This window comes from Ptychodera flava, chromosome 16 (assembly GCF_041260155.1).
Source record: "Ptychodera flava strain L36383 chromosome 16, AS_Pfla_20210202, whole genome shotgun sequence".
Taxonomy (NCBI): Eukaryota; Metazoa; Hemichordata; class Enteropneusta; family Ptychoderidae; genus Ptychodera; species Ptychodera flava.
In genome coordinates, this window is record NC_091943.1 from 7,787,534 (window position 1) to 7,812,410 (window position 24,877).

At 37.5% G+C, this 24,877-nt stretch overlaps 1 long non-coding RNA gene across 1 annotated transcript; it reads left to right on the forward strand.

The window, feature by feature from the left end:
- Window positions 1–8,987: 8,987 nt before the first annotated feature.
- LOC139152690 (uncharacterized) lies at window positions 8,988–24,447 on the forward strand. Its single transcript, XR_011556684.1, has 4 exons — window positions 8,988–9,046; window positions 11,585–11,686; window positions 13,233–13,330; window positions 21,548–24,447. It is a non-coding gene; the product is annotated as an uncharacterized lncRNA (long non-coding RNA).
- The last annotated feature ends 430 nt before the right edge of the window (window positions 24,448–24,877 follow it).

A 24,877-nucleotide genomic window follows, 5' to 3' on the forward strand; every position in this document is an offset into this window, starting at 1 on the left:
TAATATCCGGAAAGGTAGTAAGATAGAATTCTTAGCATTTAAACCGCGCTTAAATAAAGGTGCCCTTTCTTTCACTGTTGAGAGATTAATATTTTGTGCTGCACCTAATAAACCAGAAATTCAAGATGCGGAAGAAATAGTCGACTTAGAAAGATTAGGTGAGATATATAACAAATAAATGCTGACAAAAATATATAGTGGATTTTGATGACCTATCATAAAATAATTATTTTTTCATTTTAAAAAATTTTAGGATAGTATATATCATAAAGATTATTATGGCCCATCGATTACATGAAGCATTCAAGGGAGCAGTTTTACGAAAAGAATTTCCTGAAGTCAAGCGAGTCGAGGATATCGGGGAGCTGGTGGATATTGAAGGTATGGTCAAAGAAACGGAACGAAAGATGTACTCTGTTTATACCGAAATGGAAGTCAAATTATCGGATCCGAAAACTGGTAATACACAATCGCGTTCATTGTATGTTAAATTAAATGATACATACACAAAAGATGTAAGAGGATCGGGATCGGATGTGGGGCAACAATTAATAGATCGCTACGATCGTATGCTTGATACAATTGAAAATGTTGAGGGTTCTGGTCTCGTTCTCGAGGAGATACTTAATTTTGAAGTAATTCTAGTAGAAGTTTTACTCGGGGCTGGGGCTGGCGCAGTCCAACTTCCCAGATGGTTAAAAAATAAGCATTGTGTGAGCGATCTGGTGCTACCTTCGGGCAGCGAGAACTGTTTTCAATACGCCATCGTAGCAAGTTTAAAGTTGGCCGACCCCGAGTTTCGTGAAAAGAAATGTGGTCAGGTAAGGAGAAAATGGAATACGTACGCCCCATTTATGGCTGACTACTGTTGGGAGGGAATACCCACGCCCACGCCCGCCGATATGACTGTATTCAGGCGCTTCGAGCAGCAAAATCCAGGGGTCAAACTTCAAGTATTTCAGATCTACGAAAATGATCCCACTCCCCCGTCTGACATAACTGTGTTATATAGTAGCGGAGCCGAAGGCGATCAAATAGCAAATATCTTACTGATAATCGGTGAAGCCCGAAGGTGCCACTATGTACCAATTACTGCGTTAAATCGCCTTCGTAATTCTCGTACTAATCGAAAGAATGAGCGCAGACAGAAGTGTATTTGTATGGTTTGTAAAAGAGGTTTTAAGTCAACAGAAGAATTAGAAATACATCAGGTGTACTGTGGAACAGACGACGCCCAGCCAGTTTTTCCTAAGGAAGTGTGTCAATTCGAAGGACATCGGAAGAAGGTCCCCGCCCCCTACGTCGTCTATGCAGATACTGAGGCAATTATTGAGAAGGGGACCGGCCGACACATTCCAATTTGTCTTTCGTATGTTATGGTGGAACGGTGGGGCGAAGGGCGACCACCCACTGTTTATGGTAAAAGAACATTCACAGGTCTCTCCTGTGTTACAGACTTTCTGAAGGATATGAAAGAACGGGCCGAGTATTATTCGAAATCGTATTATTGGAAAATAATACCGATGAAAGATAGATCTAATTACCAGCGTGACGGATGTGATCCAGTCTGTATTGCATGTGGAGAGCCGGCAGGATACCGAGTAGTGAAGGAGGAGGCGACTTTTTATTGCGAGGGATGTCGCCCGTCGAGAACCATTCCTATCTACTTTCACAACCTCAAGGGATACGATGGTTCTTTTATTTTGAAAAAGTTACATGAAATAGATGGAGGGGGTTCCGGACAAGAGCCAAATTTAATAGCTAAGACGGGTAATGGTGGAATTATGGGTCTCTCGAAAACATTTATTTTTAGTGGCTCAATTGTTGTCGATGGGAAGAGGGAGATAAAGAGACGTTTCTTTTCTATAAAGTTTATGGACAGTGCTCAGTTGATGATGGGGTCATTGGCGAAGTTGGCAAAACTGTGCCGGAGACCCACGGGTGGACGGCGGCGCCACTTTCGTATCCGAACATTCAAAGGGCGAAAGGTTTCTTCCCCTACGAATATTTAGACTCGGTTGACAGACTGGGAGAGAACCAGCTCCCGGAGAGGGGGAATTTATAGCGAATTGACGGAAGAGGGGATTTCGGAGTCTGATTACGAACATGCATTAAGAGTATGGGACGAAGTTGGATGTAAGACGATTCGTGATTATATGGAATTCTATTGCGAGACTGACGTTCTACTTCTTGCAAATATATTTGAAAATTTTCGTGACACATGTTTAGAAGCATATAAGTTAGATCCGGCCCATTACATGTCAGCGCCTGGCTTGACATGGGATGCTATGTTACTTTACACGGGTAATAAGTTTGGGCTCATTCAAGATGCTGAGCAGATGACTTTCGTACAACGGGGAATACGAGGAGGTATCAGCCAGTGTAATATTCATTATTTACAGACAAATCATCCGGCTTACGCTGGCTCCGCCAGCGGAATTACGATCCGGAGAAGCCGGTGACCGAAATAAAATATCTCGATGCAAACAATCTCTACGGCTGGGCAATGAGTCAGGCAATGCCTACGGGCGGACTTCATTGGATGACGATGGAAGAGTGGGAGGAATGGGAAGAAGGGGGCCGAGGCGGAGCCGAGGGGGGAGCGTGTTCCGGAGGGTGGGGACCCGGCGCCACCTTTCCACCAAGTTTTCTAGAAGTAGACTTAGAATACCCAGCCGAATTACATGAAGAACACAGCGATTTGCCATTAGCGCCACATCACTATGAATTTCCGAGGCAGGGCAGTCGACTGATTACAAGTGTGATGGATAGAGAGTCCTATGTCTTACACTACAAGTTGCTTGAATTCTATCTTCGGATGGGAATGCGACTGAAAAAGATTTATCGGGTGCTTGCTTTCGATGAAGCTCCATGTCTCGCGAAATATATTGACTTTAACACTAAAATGAGGGCAAAGGGGGGGACAGATTTCGAAAAGAATTTCTATAAGCTGATGAATAATGCAATGTTCGGTAAGACAATAGAAGATGTTCGAAAGTACAGAGACTTTAAATTTGTTTCGGACTGGAACGGCACGGATAGTGGACGTAAAAAGATTCAGAAGTATAATCCAAAGATGAAACATATAACTTTCATAACTTCCGAAGAGGATGGCGATTCCTGCGACAGTGCCCTACTGGAACTGAAAACGGATGAGCATAGATATGTAAAACCAGTTTTCATCGGCGCCGCAGTACTGGAACTTTCTAAGCTGCTTATGTATGAGACGCATTACAATTACTTTCGGGCCCAGTTCCCTGGAATACGATTAGCCTACATGGATACTGACAGTTTTGTTTACAGTGTGCCAATACCCTCCCCGGATCCGGACGTAACTTTCAATGATATAGTTCGGGAAGATGTTGAAAAGAATGGTGAGAAGTCTATATATGATACTAGTGGGATGAGCTCCGTCCCCAACTTTCCGAAGATTAATAAAAAAGTGATAGGTAAATTTAAAGATGAGTTGAATGGTGAACCTATTCTTGATTTTGTCGGCATACGCTCGAAAGTGTATGCTTTTCGAACTCCAACTTCGGAGACGAAAAAAAATAAAGGGGTGAAAGATGTTTGTGTTAGAAAACATTTGAACTTTGAAGATTATAAAGATCTATTTGAAACTGGAAGAAGCCGGAGCCGGCACAGTTTGTACAGTTTGTACGGAAAAAGGCTGGAGAAATCCGTAGTGAAAAGCGTAGTAAAATCATGATGGCGCCAAATGATATCAAACGTGTGCAGTTATATAATCCAGACACGGGCGAATGGTGGCAGAAACATGGCCGATAGGACGGACGACGGGTCATGGTTAAAATTGTAAAGACTTTAATCTACTATTTTCAATAGAGACCAGGGCATCACTGATAACATAAATGTGGGCAAATATATTATCATTGTGAGTGTCATCGCCACCCACACGCGGTATCTTTCTTCAGGATCTCAAGTTGAATTCCGTCCTTTGTGTTCATTACTTTTAAACCATTTCCATGAAACTCAATATCTTTAAAGCTACGCAGATCGATAAACAGACAAAATTTATTCTTCAAATAATCGACCTCATCTATATCAATTTCACACCAATCTTTATCTTCAGCAAAATACCGTCGCACCTCTCGCCAAAATTGTCTTGGTATCATCTTCTGAGCGTACACTTTATTTGCAATGCCTTCAATCATTACAGACACAGATTCAATGGATGGGTTAAAGAAAAGTTCACTGTTCAGTTCTGACTGATTCTGATTTTTAGTGAAGAGTATAGCGATACCTCTAATGCTACGTCGTGGTACATTATATTTTCATTGATAACCGTGTCCGATTCTTTGAATGGGATTTTTCTAAATAATGTATATGCTCGTAAAGGTAACTTTTCCACCGTTGTAATAACCAGCAGTTGACCTCGCGAGATTGAGGTCAGAAATTGTCTCGTATTCCATTTGAATGTTTTTTAATTTATAATTGGTTGTAATCAGTTTATTACTGACAAGTAATTGGGGGGCGGGTGCCAACGTAATTTCCCATTCAATATGACTCCCTAACGCTTTTGGATATGCAACTCCATGGCCTGTTATGAGGGGATGAGTGAGACGAATAGCATATTTTGTTTTATATGTGTCAAAAAGTAAATTATCGCCCACGACGCGGCGGCATCTGCATCGGCCGCGCCACTTCTCAATTTTCTTAGATTTTCGTTCTGAATTCCGTACAGTGTCATGTTCGATCTCTCCTTTTTATGTTTGAAGAGATCACGATAGCATTCAATGAGGTTATATTTACTCAAATCGGAAAGTGCCTGGCCCTCAAATGTGAGTTTCATACTCTCCACCAAATTTTTTGCAACATTTTGTACTACACGGGTAGTTCCACCTCCCATTACTTCGAGATCAAAAACCAGGTCGAAAGTATCTGGAACTAAGAGTATTCCGCTTTCTAACTTCGGACATCGTATGATAAGTGTCTGGCCTGGATCTGCCTCACTTGGATTATGAGCAATCACATGATGAGTTCTTTCTGACTTCGTTCCATTCGGTATTCGGTTGGTGAAAGTCGGTGATAATGTTCTATCGTACCCCATTTTCGTGTAATGTATATAGTAGAAGAAAAAAAGAAAATTACAGTTAAAAAGAAAATTAATCACATCTTAAGTTTCACTTCGTGTATATAATGACTTAGACGAAAAAAATTCAAATCACATCTTTACGTAAATATTTCCGTCTGCCTGAAAGATAAATCGATTGCCTGTGTCGCGAATCAATCGAAGGACCCAATATTCTTGGAGATGATGAGCCTCTTGGTCATCCTCAGTATCCTGGAATACAGCTATGAATTCTAGTCGCTTAAAGAAGTTAGTCTTTTGACATTCCTTCACGAAAGCTAATATGTTATGATAAAGATTATCATCTTTGAGTCGGACACCTGGATTTGCTCGAAGGATATGGCGATTACCCGCCGAAGTTTGCACATTCCAATTCGACAGAGAAACCAAACAGGTCTTTATTTTTAGAAAGAAACTTTGCAATATTCTTTTCACCAAACATGTTGATGCTGTAGGAGGAGTGTCATATATTAATACATAATTTTATTTATAATGACTAATGTTAAACCAGTTAAAAATATCCATAGCTGTTCTCCAACAAATCCACAACCGATCTGCTGTTTTTAATAGAAAACTGACGAGGGAACCGATTAAACCTGGTATTGCAGCAGCACTTTTTGCGGCCAAGGTTTTTAACCATTCGCCAAATTGCTTTACAATTTCTTTCGCTTTGTATATACTTTGGGCGGACCTGAACCAGACCCGCCAGTTCCTGCTCCCCCTCCTCCTCCTCCTCCTTTAGTTACAGCCAGGGCAATTGTTGATATTGTCATTCCAAGGGCAGTCAGTATTGCAGCGATTGTTATACCATTTCGTTTAAATAACTCAGTCAGCTTCAGTCTCAGTGATAATTCTGGATCAGAAATTACATCACGAAGAGACCTAGTCGTAGCCAGACTTTCACGTGCCTCACTGATCTTACCATGTTCGTATTCAATTCGATTGTCAACTTTAGCTTCTCTTGTTATGAGTTCAGCTAGTAGTTTCTTGGCTTTTTCTTTTCCTTGGGTGCTCGTTTCAGGATCCTTTAACTGTTTTTCAGCTTCTCTTTTCTCTAGCCTTATTTTAACTTTTTCGTTGTTAAGCTCGCCAAGACGCATATTCGCAATCCTTAATTCATCATTAATAGCTATATATTCTGGGTTTAGATTGTTCCATTGTTCGATTTTTTTTCAAAAGCTTGTATTTTATCTGCATTACCGAAGCATCTTGCCGTAACTCTGTCAGTTTATCTTTGTATATACCCATGTCTTCTGGCGTCATCTTCTCAGCCGATTTTATCAGCTATCACATCTTTAGAATGCGATGTATGACTCACATTTTCGGGCTCTGCGCTAGAGTGATATTCGACTCCGCTCCATGTGTATACTTTATTTATAAATTCAGGTCCTCCTGCCCTCTTTTTTAACGTAGATTTCTCTAAAAATCTACTTCTTTTATCTGTTGTAACTCTGATTTCTTTATAATACAGTTCACCACCTTCAATATTAGTATTTAAAATAAATTCGTTTCGTGCATCCGGATTAGTAATCCTATATTTGTTTAAGAGTCGTTCAGCCTCTTGCTTTGTAAGTTCTACTCTATGTCTAGTCGAAGGATCCACCTGCGGGCTATCGCGTGAGCCAGCCTGGGAAGGACCGGCTTCTGCAAAGGTATCATCATCATAGGAAAAAGTTGTTTCAGCAGTAGCATCATCATCGTCATTTACATTTGCATCATCGAAATCCTGGAGTGGTATATCTTTCTCCTCCTTCTGCCATATTGTCTTTCTATATTACTACAATTATTTTTATAATCCCTTACATATACAGTAAAAAATGCACATCTCAGTTGTTGAAAGCGTTGAACAATTGGCTGATTACATAGAAAGAACAAGTGCTGCATATCGACGAAGTTATAAATTAATGGGTCGAATTGATATGGCTCTTAATATTACTAAAGGAATTCTTGTAAGCTCTGCTGTAATAGCAGCAATTCCAACAGTTCCGGTACTGTTAGCCTTAACTCCTATACCAGGTGTTGTTATTGATGTAATACAAGGGAAAACGGGTGTAGCAAAGAGACGAGAGAAATATAAACATTATTATGTTCAATATAAACAGCTGCTTACACAAATACAAGAAAAAGGCGCAACCCTTCGGAACGAGGAGGCTCCGGGGTCAGAACTTATTCAGGACATATTTCATCAGGCGCTAGAAATTCAAAAACAAGAAGGATTTAGTCCGCCGCTGGAGCGATATCTACGATATTATGGATTGAATGGATATGAAAGTTAGTTCGCATCGATAGGAACTTCGTGTTCAACATCAGCTAGACTCCGCGACCGGCCGGACCGACAACGGGGTCCTTTATATAGGCTAGTTTGATGGTGATGACTCACACGGAATTTCCCGTACACCTTCGGAACGTGTATAAACATGCTCAGCAGGGAATTTCCCTGCTTAGTTCAGGACAATGCACTGCTGCGCATGCGTGATCGTATATAGGTCAGGGTCATACTTTAGTTACATGGATGGTTAATTTTTCCTTCGCTTCATGTAGATAAATGAATAAAATGGGTGTAAAATTCTTACTTCATCCCAGTTGACCACGTTTACTTTACTACTCTCCTGAAACTGTGAATTCATCATTCCTAACTCCTGCTTAATTTGGTCATGAAAAGATGTAAAAATATAATAGTAGTAAGGACTGAAGTTATTTAATTTAGTCAGTTATTTAATAATCAATATCTTAAATTACTATATACATAATATTGTGATTTTTGTTTGTACTTTACTCTTGCACACACGGTCAGACATTTATAATTGGTATTGAAAATTGCCTGGCTATTGACTAAATAATGGGAAGTCTGCCAAGGATATGTTTTCTATAATTGTAATTATACGATGACAAATGTGCCATGTATAAATATTCATATGTCACATTGTTTTTGTCATCAGGGAAGTATTGGAAGTTTTCTCAAAATAAGCACATACAATGGCCTCCATATGGTGTAACACTTATGTATTGTGAAATACATTTAAAAGAAAACCCGTTCAGACTTAATTTACTCTTGCATATAGAACACCATACAAACATATTAAGATGAAAGTAAAGGGTCATCCCGAATGACGGTTTTTCCCATGTTAATCTTCATTGGCGAGCAAGACAAGCAGTCGTATTCAGCGATAACACATAAACAAGCGATTTTTATTCCCTCAATGATTAACAAACACTCGTCTATTGATATTGCCATAAAGAAATCCAATTATCACATGAAAAGTTCCTGTAGTTATCAAATGCCGAATTAGCTAGGGGGAAACAGACAGACAACATCAACAGTGCGTGTAAATTGCCGCATAAAACTTGTCTGACACCAGGCTCTCACAGAAAAATTAATATGGGCACTTTGGGAAAAACGTTTTTTTGGCGAGATTAATCCGGAAGGAACTAATCAATGGATCTTCTAATTTCTTCCGACAAATTTCACGAATATAGAAACGTCGGCAGAAACTGATAAATCTCTGTTGCTAAATTTTCAAAAAGCTCACTAGGGCGAGAGTTTGAGGCTGTTCAATCTCTTATAGCCAGGCGTATTTCTGTCGTAATTTACTCCATTAAAATACACATTCAACATTGTGCTATCGATGCCTATTTTTTAGATGTCCTATCAAGTTCATTTTGAATTAGGCTGAACATTCTACATATTCCTCTCATTTGCTTTTCCCTTGCAACGACATGAAATATTACTTTTTGAGGATTATGACACAGGAGTGAAATTTTTGGATTTATGTTTTAAGGATGATCGTAACCGTATTCAAGCACGCTTGCTGAAACACCTACCCAATAATAGTGTCGTCCGAGGCAATCTGATTGGATCAGAGAAACGTAGAAAACGTCATAGCTCTTGTTTACTTGGTCATAGCAACGTCGGCATACGTCCGGCGCGCATTTGTTGCACCTGGTCACCCTTAACAGGTAAGACATGTCTTATTAGTAATAATCATGATAGTTGTCGATACGATAGGAATGCTAGAACAATCCTAACTTTAACACAACTTTCTTCTCCTGAAAAACAATCGTACGATTCGCTCTCTGAAACTTTGAACTGTAAATTTATTGATAATTCACGATTATTAATTGGGCAAAGTTCATGACTACTTAAGAATAATGCGAGAAAATGCAGAATATAATGCAGAATATTATTTTTCAAACTGTTTAGCGCTCTAATTACAGAAAGGTTGGTTAAGGGATGATGGAAAACTACAATGTCTATCGACCAGAAAATGACCTTTGCACAGAGGCACTCGAACTCCGCCTAAAATAAAACCGCCGGCGCTATTCACACCAATGCTCTTGTGTGCATTCTCTCATGCCTAAACGCAGCCTATAGCCAATTTTTACAATTTGAAAGATGTTTATTTTTGAGTCAAATACAACTTTAGGTGTAAAATATAGGCTGGACTGGGTAATGTGAATAATTTTTCGTGCTGTGAAAATAAACTTGGTCCTTCACGAAAGTTATAAGGCACAAGACCACTAATTCACTTCCGGGTTTGTTCCCCTAGGCAGAAAAATAGTGCGGACCTTGAAGTTTTGATACCTGCATGGATCCATGATTGTTTGGTTTGAACTTTAATTCGGAGTAAAAGATATTCTTCTGCTTGAATCAAAATGCTAATGTTGTAAATGATGACTGTACCATTTTGTAGTTATATGGGGAGTTATAAGGTCCGAGGAAATAATTACAATGAGCCTGAATTTTTCAGAGTCACCACTGAGGGCGCTATTTTCATGGCTATCTCAAAATTTCCGTGGACTTGCCTACATGAAAAATTCACCAGTGATCAAGCTGACATTGATAAACCTATTAAGAGGATTCGTGCCGTCGAATGTTTTAAAGAAAGGAAATTTGAGCTCATGCTACTGGGGTGGCCTATGGAAATTAATTAGTGGTCTTGTGCTATAAGGCCCACCAGAATATCGGGTCAAGATCGACCTCGCTCAGCGCGCACACTGAAGTTGCATACGGCATCTCTACACCATGAATGCAATGCAAGGTGGATACAGCATTAGTTGTACCGGTCAGTTCATCTTCAAGAATTATCCATGTCATTCCTTACACGTCCCATATGCCGAATTTATCATCTGCTAGAAAGGAATTTGTGAGCGGATTAGGGAAAACTTGAAGTGAGTACAGCTTGAAGTACTCGTTCATTGTTATATCTGTGTACATCCACAGTTTATTGCAGAACAATAAAACATTTCAAAGATATTTACATCGTCTGTCCATGTATTTCGTCACCGGCATGCCTAAATATATAATACTTGTTTCAACGACCTACACGAAAGGTTGACTTTCTTGAAGGTGTCTTTAATATGCTTGTGTCAGAAACTTACACGGAACAAGGCGAATCGTAAAATGTGCGCACCTTCTCTGTAGTATATTTTTCACTTCAATGGTGTTCTCGGATTTTTGTCGCTTGTTTTGGCTACACTCGATATAATTCACTACATCGATAGTAAACGTCGTAAACAAGAAACTTGTCGTGTAGTGGTTCTGTCATGATGCATCGACCAGGACCGTACTCTTCAGCAGCGATATGAAAGCACAGGACCATGATCGATGAAAGGGTCGCGATGTCGACGTAATATATGAATACACATGTTCAACCGCGTTCGTTTGCTTCCAAGCCTGATTACTTGTATATATTTTATTGATTTATTAATTTATTATAAGCATTTGGTGATAACTTTCAAACCATTGATTTCACTAGGCTCGGAAGCAAAATTGACTTGAGTCAATTAAACTGAACAAAATTCGCAATTGACTCGAAGTGCAGGCGACCTGAAGCTCCATGGAAATACAAACCTTGTTTGAATCTACTAGCGCCATAACATAGTCCAAGGTCGCTAACCAATCCTGTCGCAAAATTGTAGTTATCGAAGCTTGGAACAATATTTGCCTAAACAATCATTTCCGAAGCTTTGAAACGTTAGATTTCACAAAGGTCAGTACGCCAAAGGTTCAGCAAAGCGTGGTTGTCACTATCTTCGATAAAGGTTGGCACGCAAACTCTTGTGCGAAGCTTAGACTCGAAGCCTCCTTTAACATTGGACCAACATCGCGATTGCTACGTACTATCATACCGATCGACTTACTAGTGAGTATATTATATGAAGATAACAGGAGCCGCACTTGTAATGCAATACAGAGAGAGAGAGAGAGAGAGAGAGAGAGAGAGAGAGAGAGAGAGGGGGGGGGGGACTTCTTTACGCTTATGTTCTTATTCCTTTCCATGTCAAGAAAGACGACAACTATCTCCATCAATACGATCAGGTAGAAACATAAACGGTATAAGCATACGCGTGAAGTTTTCCGATGGATATTTACAGACGACAAAATAAAAAAGATGGCAGTGTGTTTACTCGTATATACACTAACAATACAACAAAAGACAACAACCCACAGAAGCCTGAGTTCACTGTGCCTAAACTTGTATCGCTTTTTTTCAGATACGTTTGCTAGTGTTGACGATCAAGTGAGTGACCTGAGACGGTCACGATTTCGTGACCGTACTCTTGTAAGAAAATTTCAACCGAATGGTATGATGTAAAGTGAGTATTATTTCCTTTACCAAGTATTAATATTTTCTCTCGTATTCCCACATATCATGGAATCTGCTCAGCAAAAATATAAATTTGTATCGTATCTTGAGCAATATTGACTAACCATTTTCTCTTCATGTGAAGTTTTGGCAAATGTTATAGTCTACAATAATCATAGCTCAATAGATATTTATTTCGTCAATTTTGATACGCAAATAGAAATTCAGTTTTGTACCTAAAATAACACAAGCTACAGATCTTATTAACAAAACAAACGAAACTGACGTCGACGTCAGCTATTTTACCTGGGAAAAGACATTCTTCATGTATAGCATCTATTTTAACACTTGTACAACTGACAAAAATGTAACTTCAAAATCACTTATTAGTTCACTAGCTGCTTTGAAATCACTCTGAAACGGTGCATTGCCGGAGTTCTAAATACTATGATCGAAAAATACACAACCTCCACAAATGACAAAGTTCAATTTTTCACTCTCAGATTTATCAGAAAGTTTTGCTATGTTTTATTTGTACATCGTTGAATTCATATATAGCCTTGGCTTTCGCTTTCGCTTCAGTATAAATGTACCAGTTGGAACGACCAAAAACCATGAGCAAACAGGCAAACAAAGCAGAAGATGTAATTTTACTCAATTCTGGTTTCGATGAAATGGAGATCATGAGAAGTTTTTCGCGTCCTGCGAATAATTTTGCAAAAAACTTCAAATATGAATAATGGTTATAAACTGAAGGCAAATTCAGTGAGAAATACAAAAGGTACAGATATCTATCGTGAAGAAAAGAAATGTAACTATTTCTGCATATGTTACGGCGTCGTATAGGTGAATTACAATGATCATGAAACATTTGCCATATTTTGTCGATGTTTTGAATTGACGTTATCGTTATATCGTCTCTAGCAGATGGCGAACATTTTATCACCGAATACAGACTTTACATTCAAAAGTGATAAAACCAGCAGATAATCACTTTCGTGACAATGAATTGGGGCAAAGGATGAAAAGTGAAGTAAAAAATACACGATAATCTCGCACATAGCTACAGTTAAAATGTTTTCAGCAACGGTGTTAATATCTAAAGTTGTCAAAGTCAGAAAAAATAGGTATGTTCCAAGATTTTGAGTAACTGACCAGGATTTGATACCGAGATGACAAGCATTGGCCAATTTTAAATGTCAGGTGGTAGAAAAGTGTTGGCATCTAAAAGTTGTCAGAGGGGCGCAATTCGAGTTGAAAGGCTCTAGTGATCATCTTCAGCGCAATAACCCGATCACCAACGTTATATGCGTCATCCTATCTCCGTGAAATGCCTACACAAGGCTATCCCATTTAACATTCGTGACATAACTGATTGGCCCTCTATGATTGTTTAAATGATGCAACACTAAAATTATCACGTTACCACACTTTAAAATGGTGTTGTTGTATAATATTTGGTTTGGCTTACCGTCATATTTAGGAACTGCGCCATTAATTGCTGGTGTGGTACATAATAACCGTACTAATGTTTTCTTTTCCTTCTTGATATACAGACCCACAACTAGTACTATACCACACTGCCGTTGGATGCTGTACGACGTTCATGTCAACCTTTCAGAGGATGAGATCAAAAATTTAAAGTTTTTACTAGGTAACAGTCTACTTTCTCCTGAATAGAAGGGGGTCATGCCTAAGAGGGGCCAAATGTAAAATAAGTAATTCACACGTTCATGCTTATATAAGAGTGTATATATATTATATATATATATATATATATATATATATATATATATATATATATATATATATATATATATATATATATATATATGGGGTCATGCCTAAGAGGGGCCAAATGTAAAATAAGTAATTCACACGTTCTGCTTATATAAGAGTGTATATATTATATATATATATATATATATATATATATATATATATATATATATATATATATATAATATATATATATATATATATACGAAAAGCGATTTGCTTGTCAATGCAGGCAAAGTACTATTCAGACAGCAAGCCAACCTCAACAAGCGCACAGAATTCCTCTCAAAATGCAGACACAGCAGCAAATTCTTCATTAATAACTGACCTGACATTGGTCGCAAACACTCATTTGAATATGCATACCCACCTGCTCCAATAAAAACAGCCCTATTCCATATATATATATATATTATATATATATATATATATATATATTAATATATATATATATATATATATCTATATATATAACACACATTACTTCAAATACAAAGTAATGAAATCTGTTACTTTAGTTTCATGAATCATGCAATCTTCAGACAGAAGTAATTTGTGTTATTGTCTATAACGCTCCGCTTAGCATCGAGCACTGTAATTTCAAACGAGGGCATCTGTATGCTTCGATATATATATATATATATATATATATATATATATATATATATTATATATATATATATATATACACATTACCTCAAGTACAAATGATAATATGTGTTACTTAAAGCAATCATCAGACTATTTTTACCAGTGACATTTCCCAGCCTGCATAAGTCGATATATATAAGTCCATATATATTTTGTAAGTTGTGACTATGAATCTAAAATCAGTCTGTGTGCATTTGCCAGTCTTGTGTCTGAATCTAAGATTGAAGTGGGTCATACATTTGTTAGCCGGCCAGTCATACAACGGGAACAAATCTATGTACAGAAAATAGGGACATGACTGTAAATACGCTTATACGTAATTGCATGCTGTCGGACTTGTTCATCTGTTTACGCATGTGAATGTATTTACCATGGTCTTTTGAATGATCGTGTGTGATAGATGTCAGTCAATGTTGAATGATTTCATAACTAGTACGCTCTATATACAGAGAGAGAGAGAGAGAGAGAGAGAGAGAGAGAGAGAGAGAGAGAGAGAGAGAGAGAGGGAGAGGCGTTACTAATACAAGATATGAACTGAACGTGTTTCATTATATATTGCAGTTATGTGTGAATTTGAACCTTTGCCTCATGGTTGCAACTTCATTGAAATTTTTATGAGGAACATAATGAACAATATTCACCATATTAATTCTAAAAGGCAATGAAGTATACAAATATGTAATTAGCTGAAATAAAAATATTAAATTTCTTTGACTGCTGTCATTGTATCACCACTCAGATATATATCCCTAATTAGGGAAATTCATTAAATATGCAACTTAGCAACTACCTTTATGTCACCCCTTAATGGTTCCCACTGCTGATATATCTTGGTGTGATCAACATTTGTAGCAAGTCTCATCAAATTGTGTGCAGTCGTTCTCAATGTATAGCCGTTTTTTCTGAAATCATTAATTATGCAAATGAGCAAAAAGTAAGCAAGCCACACCCACCAAAAACTAATCAGTTCTTGCCATTTGCAAACTGAATCTATGTACCAAATTTGATTCTGATCTGATAAGCCGTTATTGAGATATCGAGTGCACAGGCAGACAGACAGACAGACATCGCTGCGACATATGCTCATGTGTGTTAACACGTCACGTGAGCAAAGTTTACGAAAAAGAGCGGAGATAAAGCAAGTCCACATGTGAGAATCGTCCTGGCCGTACTTACGCTTTGTTCATTTTCCTTCAAGTACAGATTATCATTATTATTTTTGTACTGATGTATACGAGCTTATATAAGTAACATTAGATGTTATCTTGTACTATTACTTTGTTTACACTTCTAATGATACGATAAAAATCACGAAGTACGAATGATTTTAATAAGGCCAAAATATGTACTGGCTAACGTTGTTCCAAAATTTAGGGAAGGTTGGCCAGAGGAATTTTATTATTTTTATTTTTGTTGATCAAGACCCATAAAATACGGTGAAATTTAAAGAATTTACTCTATTTGTTTTGAAAATGCAAAAAATGTCTAGGGTCGACGGGTTTTTCAAAGGTAGGTCGCGTTATTAGCCTTAAATGATTCAAGAACTTCAACTACTTATTGGTTTGTATATAGACATCGCTTCCTTGAAGAACAATCACCGTATATTCAATAGCATTGTCCGTCATAAATTTATATTGCTCAAGATTTTGAATGAAAAAAACAACTGTTGTTCCTTAGGTATATAAACCTCTATCTTGGTGTAGGTTTTCGGCATTATTCGATATAATAAATAACATATACAGAACGCTTATTCAACATGTCATTCTCGTTATGCTTTTCATCCTACGGTTTTAGATAACATTTCATAATTCTCATTATCATGGTTATACGATCTTTAAAAGTGCATGGATGTCATTATGAGACTCCACGATGACAGAATACAGATGATTAGGCTGGATTCAAAAATACTGGGAGGTATACACTACAAAACCTGAGATGCGAACTTTTTATAGACAGTCTTCTCGTTACATATCGAACTGGAGCGAGTGTAGCGAATCTTGGCAAGGAAGTTTTACTTATATCAATGTGCAACCTGTGCGAAAAATATATTATTCATCCTCTTATTAGAATCCGTCCGTTTGACGGATTCTAGTGACAAGTTAAATGAATATGCTTTCTCAAGGGAAAGACTTCAGCATAAGTAGCGTAATTTAAATGTGTAACAGAGATTAGGGAAACTAAAAGGTTGAAATTCTCTGAAAAATTGTAGTAGAAAGTGTAGCGAAAGGAGCGATGTGTATACTTACGCGCAGCTCGGTGTAAGTATGAACATAGACAGTAGAGAAACTCTACTGTCTATGGTATGAATAGTGTTACAGCGTGTGGAGGGGTCGCAGTCAGGAAACAAATGTGTAACAACATAGTTCGGTTATTGAACCAGTCTTTTTGAGATTGGGATTTGGCGGAGCGGTTCTGTCTGCGCCTTCTTCGCCAGGTGACTGGATGCAGTACGTTGTGAGTTTGAACCCGATTGAAACCACCGTATTACTTGTTTATGAAAGACAAGAATGTTGTAGAATGTTAGATGGAGAGTAGGGAAATTAAACAATTGAATTTCTCTGCAAAATTTGAAAAGCTAATGTAGCGCTTTTAGCGAGGTGTAAGACAGGCACTCAGAGAAAGAGTTTTAGTTAACAACGTGTAGAGAAGTGAAGCCGAATCCAGAAGTTAAGTTTTTGTGAAAATTTTGTAGCGGCCGTAGGGAAGTGTAGCGAACTGTAGCGAGGTGTAGACGGGCACATTTTGACTCGCCAAAGAGACAGGAATCTTGTAGTGTAGATAACAGCCGAATAATAGCCGAATCTAGAAGTTAATTTTGTGAAAATTGTAGAGCAGGGTGTAGCGGTGTAAGACCGGCACTTTTTACTCGCTAGAGAAAGACTGGCAAATGTTAGTGAACTCGTGTAAACTGTCACAACATACGCAAAGGTAACGCTTCTTGGCCACCCCCACATCGATATGAGGCACGAAAAGGCCGAATATAGATTGATTATATTTCAGTATCAAAACCATCATCAAAATGCTGACCTTTCAGACTTTACTTTCAGGGTGTTTTCATCAATTTTTTCCGGTCGTCCAACACCCGATATTATTATCTCGCTCTGGCCAGAGAATTATTAAATATATATTAGCGACTTACCCACTCTGATTACCAGATATGAACTGAATGTGCTCACGTGTTTTACAACAGATTCATTAATAGTAGTACGCTTCACAGAATGTTGGATATCCAGTACACAGACTAGAAAATTTTAGCATTTACTCAACAGAACAACTTGACCTACTAATGTTACCCCTGAATGGAAGGAATGACTTTGAGTTTGACAAAATTACAAACTTACACTGGACAAAATGCTTGATATGCGCTTAGCATATTTACGTATATTGATGTATATGGAACACAATATTAATTGCATATGCAGCGTATATCTTTGTATATGGAACATTCCAATACGTTGATGTGCGTAGCGTATTTCTATGCAGATCATGAGTATACGTAATGCAGATCTTTGCACACTAAGTGTACACTGTAGTTTTGCATTTTATTAGCATACGTACTGTATACTGAACGTATATGACACATGTACAGAATCAGTATATGTGTATATATTGTTGTATATCAAGCAGTTTGCCCAGTGTTAAAAATCAAACATTGAAATTGACTGCTGATGACTCGACATGTATTGATATTTATCAGACACTACTGGACGCATGAAATAATATAATATGACATGAATTACTGCATACTTTTTGACTTATGAAGTTGTGTAAAACAATTGTACCTTTGACCTGTCTCATATAAAGTGACAAGGAGATGTTACGCAACATTTGCAGACCTCAGATTAATCACTAACCAAAACAAAGAACAAAGACAGACAGTGCATATTCTGACAGCAGTTCAATTGAGCACACGACGCGGAGTGGAAGACAAACTTCTGATAAGACTAGCCGTGTGTACGGTCTACTGCCAGAGTAACTAGCTATGACAAAGATTTATTGTATTATGTTTTTCAATATTCTTGACAATAAACCTAATTCACACCAATATAATCGACATCCGTGTGAGCCGTGTAATAAGAACAATCGGATATCTGTTATAACATTATATGTAGCAGGTTTCATCAACTTTCGCACAATACTCTCAGAGTTAAATCACTAATTACAAAATTTTATTTAATATGTAAATGAGCTAATTATTAACTTGACACACCCAATGCTTCTCAGTATTCTCAGAATTTCAGAGTTATGTCACTAATAACAAAAGTTCATTAAATATGCAAATGAGCAGATAATTGACATGACACTCACAGTATCATCATAATGTTCTGAGATTGTCATCTGTGAAAAGTTTCATGAAATTTTGTGCAGTATTTCTTGATACACTGTCATTACCGTCTCCATAGGGAAACCATTGTATGGAAAAAATGATATTGCATAAGTTCATTAATATGCAAGCCACACTAACCAAAATCTAATCAGTTCTTGCAAGTAGCATATGGTACCCGTGTACCAAATCTGACTTCAATCTGTTCAGGCGTTTTTGAGTTATCGTGTAAACAGGCAGACAGACACACACACACACACACACACACACACACACACACACACACACACACACACACTTAAAAAAATCAGTAAATTTCAAAATCAGGCCAATTTTATTCTGGGGATTTCAAAATTATAGCAACTTAGAAGGGGCATTTGAATGTATTGTCAGTTTTTACGGGGACATTTGAAAAAATCAGAGAAGTCTTTTGGATTCTCCCAGGCCGCCCTATTCCCCTCTGCTGAGTGTTTGTAAATGCAACCCCATTGATAGTTACTAAATACTTATGCAAATATCAACTTCAATTTAGTGTTTATCCTGAAATTATTTATTGCTTTCTTTCATTAATAACTACCGTCAAGTGTTGTTTCATAATTCTACGTTCGAATCATTTTTCTCGTTTTAGTTTATATCAATTTTTTTTTTCAAGTTTAAACTTTCGCTATTTAAATTTTCTGATAAATTATTGAATTATTTTACCGTTGATCTTCAACATATGATGATTAAGAGATTCGCTTAAGACTGAGTTATTTCGTGAACTCATCATTTCGTTGTTAGATATTTTTCGTGCTCATTTATTTAAGCTAGCATGCGTCTGTGGGAATATTTCGCTGGGGGGACAGATATTTGGACTCTCAAACTTTTACAATTCTTTTTATAATCTACTGTTTTGTGGAAGCGCATTTTAAAGCTCACACGGTGACTGCAAGATTTAAAAGAATTAAAGATGCTTCAGCACCTCCAAAAGGCCATACAGGCCTTAGTATAGCATAATAAGTTCATTTCAATACATTGAGGCAACTTTTTGCTGATGGTTGCTCTATAACAGGTTGACCATTTGATATCCTTGGAGGGGGTTGGAGATTTTAAAATTATTCAGAAAATAAGATTCCTTTGGGAAAAAAATTAGGCCAACAATGGTAAAAACATGAAAAAAATTGCCAACACATATGAAGTAAAATTAATGCATGGACAGTTGAAGTCTTTACTTTTCATTTTGAGCAACCCCGGCGCCCCATTCGTAACCTCTTTAATTTTCAATGAGCCCTTAGGGAGTACAATTTTCTAATGTATTTTAATGTCGGTGCGCTCTTTCTTGGAAATTAATTCAATTTTTTAATTTGGTTAATATTTTAATTCACATTCTGCTGTTGTTTTACATGTGGCCAGTGTCTCAATTTGAAACTACGTAGCATTATTCATCTATTATGCTTTTGATACAGTTTCTCATCCTTTCTTCTGAACATATCAATGCAGCTTTTCCACATAGACTTCACAAGATATCCCGTGTGTCCATATTGTTGTTATTTACAATGATGTGCCAGGCTTTTCATGACTTGTCAAAAAGTATTTGTCGTACATAAAGTGTCCAACTAGGGTGCAGAGTTTTTCCCGTAAAATAGACCTACTTAAATGCCTTAATATTCTTACTTTGTGATTATTACGTTATTAAAAACATGTTTCAGGATATACCTGTTCGTATCCAAATAGTAGCTGCGTTCCAAAATGAAAACTACAATGTATTAGCATACCCAGACTTCGAACCAATATATCAAATAAACATTTGAAACTTTAGAAATCCCAAGCACGTCTGTAGCATACACATGCAGAAACTGCATTTTGATTTCTTTGCATCGATCTGCATTTTTGTGTATTAAGTAGTGAAAAATAGAAAATTTTCCTATTGGGATATTGACTTGTCTCTATTGACAATTCATTGGGAAATCATTTGTGTCGAACATATTTTGAGTCTTCGTGAAAGCTGAGTTTAAAGCACTAAAATGTCCACCAAATAACACCATTTTAATAAGTAAAGTTCAACATTTTCTTTTCGTCCCATATTCAATTTTGTAATGTTACGTGAAGAAAAGTATAGAAACAAAAAAAACCGATAATATTGGCATTTCAGTGCGCGTATGCGCGCGCGAAGAAATATTCCCCTGAGCGGGGAAATAAAAACATGCCCGAACTCACATAGTTGAAAAAAATAGTTCCGGGTGAAACAGGGAGAAAAAATAATACTTTAGAGTCACTCTTCCAGGCCCCGACCAATAATATCAAATGGTCCACCCGTGACAACATTTCTCTGACCTACTATAGAGACAACCTATTTCAAAATCAAAAAGCTTCTATGGAACAGTTTATCAAATAGTTTACTCCAACGTTCGAAACCTATTTTTCAAGCCTTGGCAGTGACCACAAAGTTGAAAAACAATTCAAGTCATGTTTTGTGTAAATCGGTGTTTCACATCATGTAAAATGATTCTCACCAGGCATGCCTGTAAGGTATGAAAGGTTTTTTTATAGTTTCTAAGGTAATACATGGTCAACACTAACGCCCATAGCCAGATTAGAATTAATGATACTGGTTTGAACCACGGGATTAGGCTTGATAAACTCGAATGATAATCTACGCTGTGCAAGATCGACCTCTTCATGTAATGTTCCATTTCAAATATCCCTGGAGTATAAGGTTCTCTCACCCTAGCAAATCAGTGAAGTTTCCAAGAGAGAGATCTCTATACATTTCGACTTTTATAAGGAAGAACATGACTTTTATCATTAATTCTAAAACTATGAACAAAAAGTTAGTATGTTGAACTCAACATGGCCAAAATGCATATTTCATTCTCAAAATAAAACAGTGAGTAACAAAAAAAAGTTTCTACTGTGTAAAGTCGCCGTGGGGAGGCGTTTAATGTTGACCACATTTTACCTTATCAGTTCATGTTCTCTTATTTTGTGGAGCAGACTAAGAGAGGAATGATAGGCTTTTGACTAGAATTACGAGAATGAATTATTTTTGTCTTTACACAAGATTTGTATAATATAAATTTAATCTCTTCTACAACCCGTCGATTCTAACAATGAACGTCATCATTTTTATTACTGTAGGACTCAAAGTGATTTCAAAACGGGAGAAGGAACGCATCAAAACAGGTACAGACCTTTTCGAAATATTAGAAGAAAAAGACGTCTTCTCAGAATCGAATTTAAGTCCCCTGAAAATACTTTTAAAGGGGATAAAGCGTTTTGACCTAGTGAAAGACGTAAATGAATATGAAGAAAAGAATACTCGGTATCGAATTTGTCAGTATTTCTCTGTCCCGTTTTGCATGTGTCTCATGTACATCTTCGTCGTTGTCCTACAGGTAGAGATAGCCATTTTATTTTACAGAAACAGTTGATGATGACGTACCATGTATTTTATTTACAAAGAAACTTTTAAAAACTACTCTTTCTTATATATTGAGCATGAAGTTTTTTATAAAATATATTATTAGTTGTTTAACGGAAATACAGCTGTAGTTTTTCCTTTGAATTGAGTGATTTTTGTATCAGTATATTCTAATAGTAGCAATACGAAATTTTCAATTTTTCTTGTACTCTTTTAATGGGCAATGGCTGTAACTATTGATATTTTTGCAGTTATTTTTGCTCTGTTCATAAAGAACAATTTTTTCTTCTACTGACAAAATCAAACTGAATTCCTAGACAGTGTTAAACTTGTGAACACAGCCTGAAAGGGTGTTATGTTCAACTTCGTTGTTGTGACTAGATTTTTAGTTATTGAAACGATGATATCGTAGACTGTAAACAAAGCGTGTGCATCGGCATATATTTTGTATTTCGAAATGCTTTGGCCAAAATAGTCAGAAAATATATTTGTTTCACAATACAAATATTGTGAACATTTTATCAAAAGTTACAGCGATTGCCCCTTTAGTTTTTTCATCAGAGTTTAACATTTAGAAAAACAGTTTTGATACGGTTACTGCTGTCACGTATTATCATATACCCATGCCCATATCCCTCCATCCTGGTTACGTTTACCGTAAAATATCAGCCGTGATATTTGACAGTAAAAGTCGAGATATGCACGATAAGTGTTCCCAAACTACATTTGCAATTCGACAGTAAACAAAGTAAACAAACAAAATGGGTGCCTCTCTCCGCCTATGATGCGATGTGGCCGATATAAAAATTTGAAGGGCGTTTGAAGAACAAGGTTATTTCGTAGACAAGCTCTAGTAAATAGTATACTGTTCGCACGGTACGGTCTACTTCCAAACAGGTAGTGGGCGTGTGACGTGACAGCGATGTCGCGCGCTACACCTGTTGACATGGCCACTCTCAGTGTAAGCAAATCAAATGACCGCCTCTCTCCGCTCTATACCGTCTGATCAGGCGCGATCGAAATCGGGAGAGATGTAAATAAGATGAAGGGTTTTGAATGGTAACGATTTTAATTAGAGCTCTCACCTTAGAAGTTCTTCCTGTGCAACTATTTTTAAATTCTGTTATCTGTTCTTATGGTGTTCATTATGATATGGAGAATTTTATTGTGTATGGTATTGACTTCTGCGAAAACGTAGTTTAAGAATGGAGCATGTTTACACGAATGTTTTCATATATATGCGCATGGCTGAATGAAAGCAAAGCCCCAAAATGTAGGTTTTTTCCTATCATTTGTAAAATTCTGGGCATGGGCAGATGATAAATCGGTTATTTAAGCAATAATGCACCCCTCCCGGCCCATAATGGACGAAAGCAAACTTTGCACGACATAATGTACGAGGCGAAGCCGAGTACATTATGAAGTGCAAAGTTTGCTTGAGTCCATTATGGGCCGGGAGGGGTGCATTATTGCTATTATTTTATAGTTTTGGCAATGCCAGTGAATTTGTAGTTGTAGAAAACGAATAAAAAAGGAAATTTAACTGAGTTTGAAGCCAGTGAGCGTCGTCCAGCATGATCGGCCCTCTGACTCCACACTGCACAGTGCACTGCACTGAACACGCACGTTCAGCACAAAAAATGACCAGCACTTTCACGGTTCATTTTGAATTGAAAAACGATGTATTTTCGAAGGAATGAAAAGTAACTGCATCCCTACCGTCTATATCAAACTTGAAACATCACCTTTAAATATCATGCCATTCAAAAAGTCGACACGGTGCCAGAGATGGAGGAAAACGGAATGTTCATGCATCGACATCAGCGAGCTGCATGGTATCAGCTGATCAATACGATCATTATTATGTCGCTAGTAGTACAGCATTCATTGCTAACGATATCAACAGAGTTCAACATTGTTATTCAAATGTTTATATTCCAATAATAATTGTGTCTATAAATTTAATTTTCGATGGCTTCTTGAGAAGAGCTATTTATTTCGGCGAACGACAGAACTTGACGTAAACGGGTGCTTGAAAGGTACAGTTGACAAACATACTGGAGGGTTTCGGTACCGTCGCGATATCGAGAACAAGGCAGGTAAAATCACAGACATGGAGAAAAAACGATGAATGAAAGTTGTCTCCGATTACAGTCAATGCATCAGAATTAGGTGGCCGAGATGTTAGATCAACGGAGAGTCCACGGTCGTCATGATTGTTGGTAGTAGCTGACCTTGGACCGAGACTTTGAATGGCTCCGTAGTATGTCCGTAGACACTTCCGGTTTTTTACATCCATGATGACAGCAAGCTGCCGTTGTTGGCTCGTTTACGGCTGGTTCGAGTAGCCTTTCACGCTTGCATCGTTTACATGGCCACTGACATACATAACATGCCATGTGTCAAACCCAGTGTCGTCTAGGACAACCAGCGTATGCTGAGCGCCAGCCAGACAGACGACAAGTGCATGCGCGAGGACTCAAAAAATGTGATAAATCGTACAGTAAGACATTATTATCAATATTGTGCACGATTATCAAGATTTATAGTTTTGTGTATTACATGGTTTATCCGATATTTTCCCTCCTTTTAAATGCGCAGTCCTTTTTTCGTTTTCAAAAAAAAAATTGCTCGCTGTGGGGCCGCAATGCTGAATAATGGAATACATTATCAGTAATAATGTATGGATATGACGTCACAAAATTCACTGGTATTGACAGAGCTATAATATAATACTCGGTATTGCCAGTTCCTTGCTCAGTATCAGCATTAGTGTCATTTGTACCGCGTCAGATACTCGACTTCGTCTCGTGTCTGACGCAGCATAAATGACACTCATGCTGATACGACACAGGAACAGACACTAATGGGTAACAATCTCTAAGTATCTATAGTGGTATTGTCACATATTTTCTTATTCAACCGTCATTACCATTTGGAATGGATAATGTGATGCCACTATGGTACCACGTGACATAATTCATATCCATATTATTCCACTATATTCAGTCATTTATTATATTTTACTTCAGATATTAATACATTTG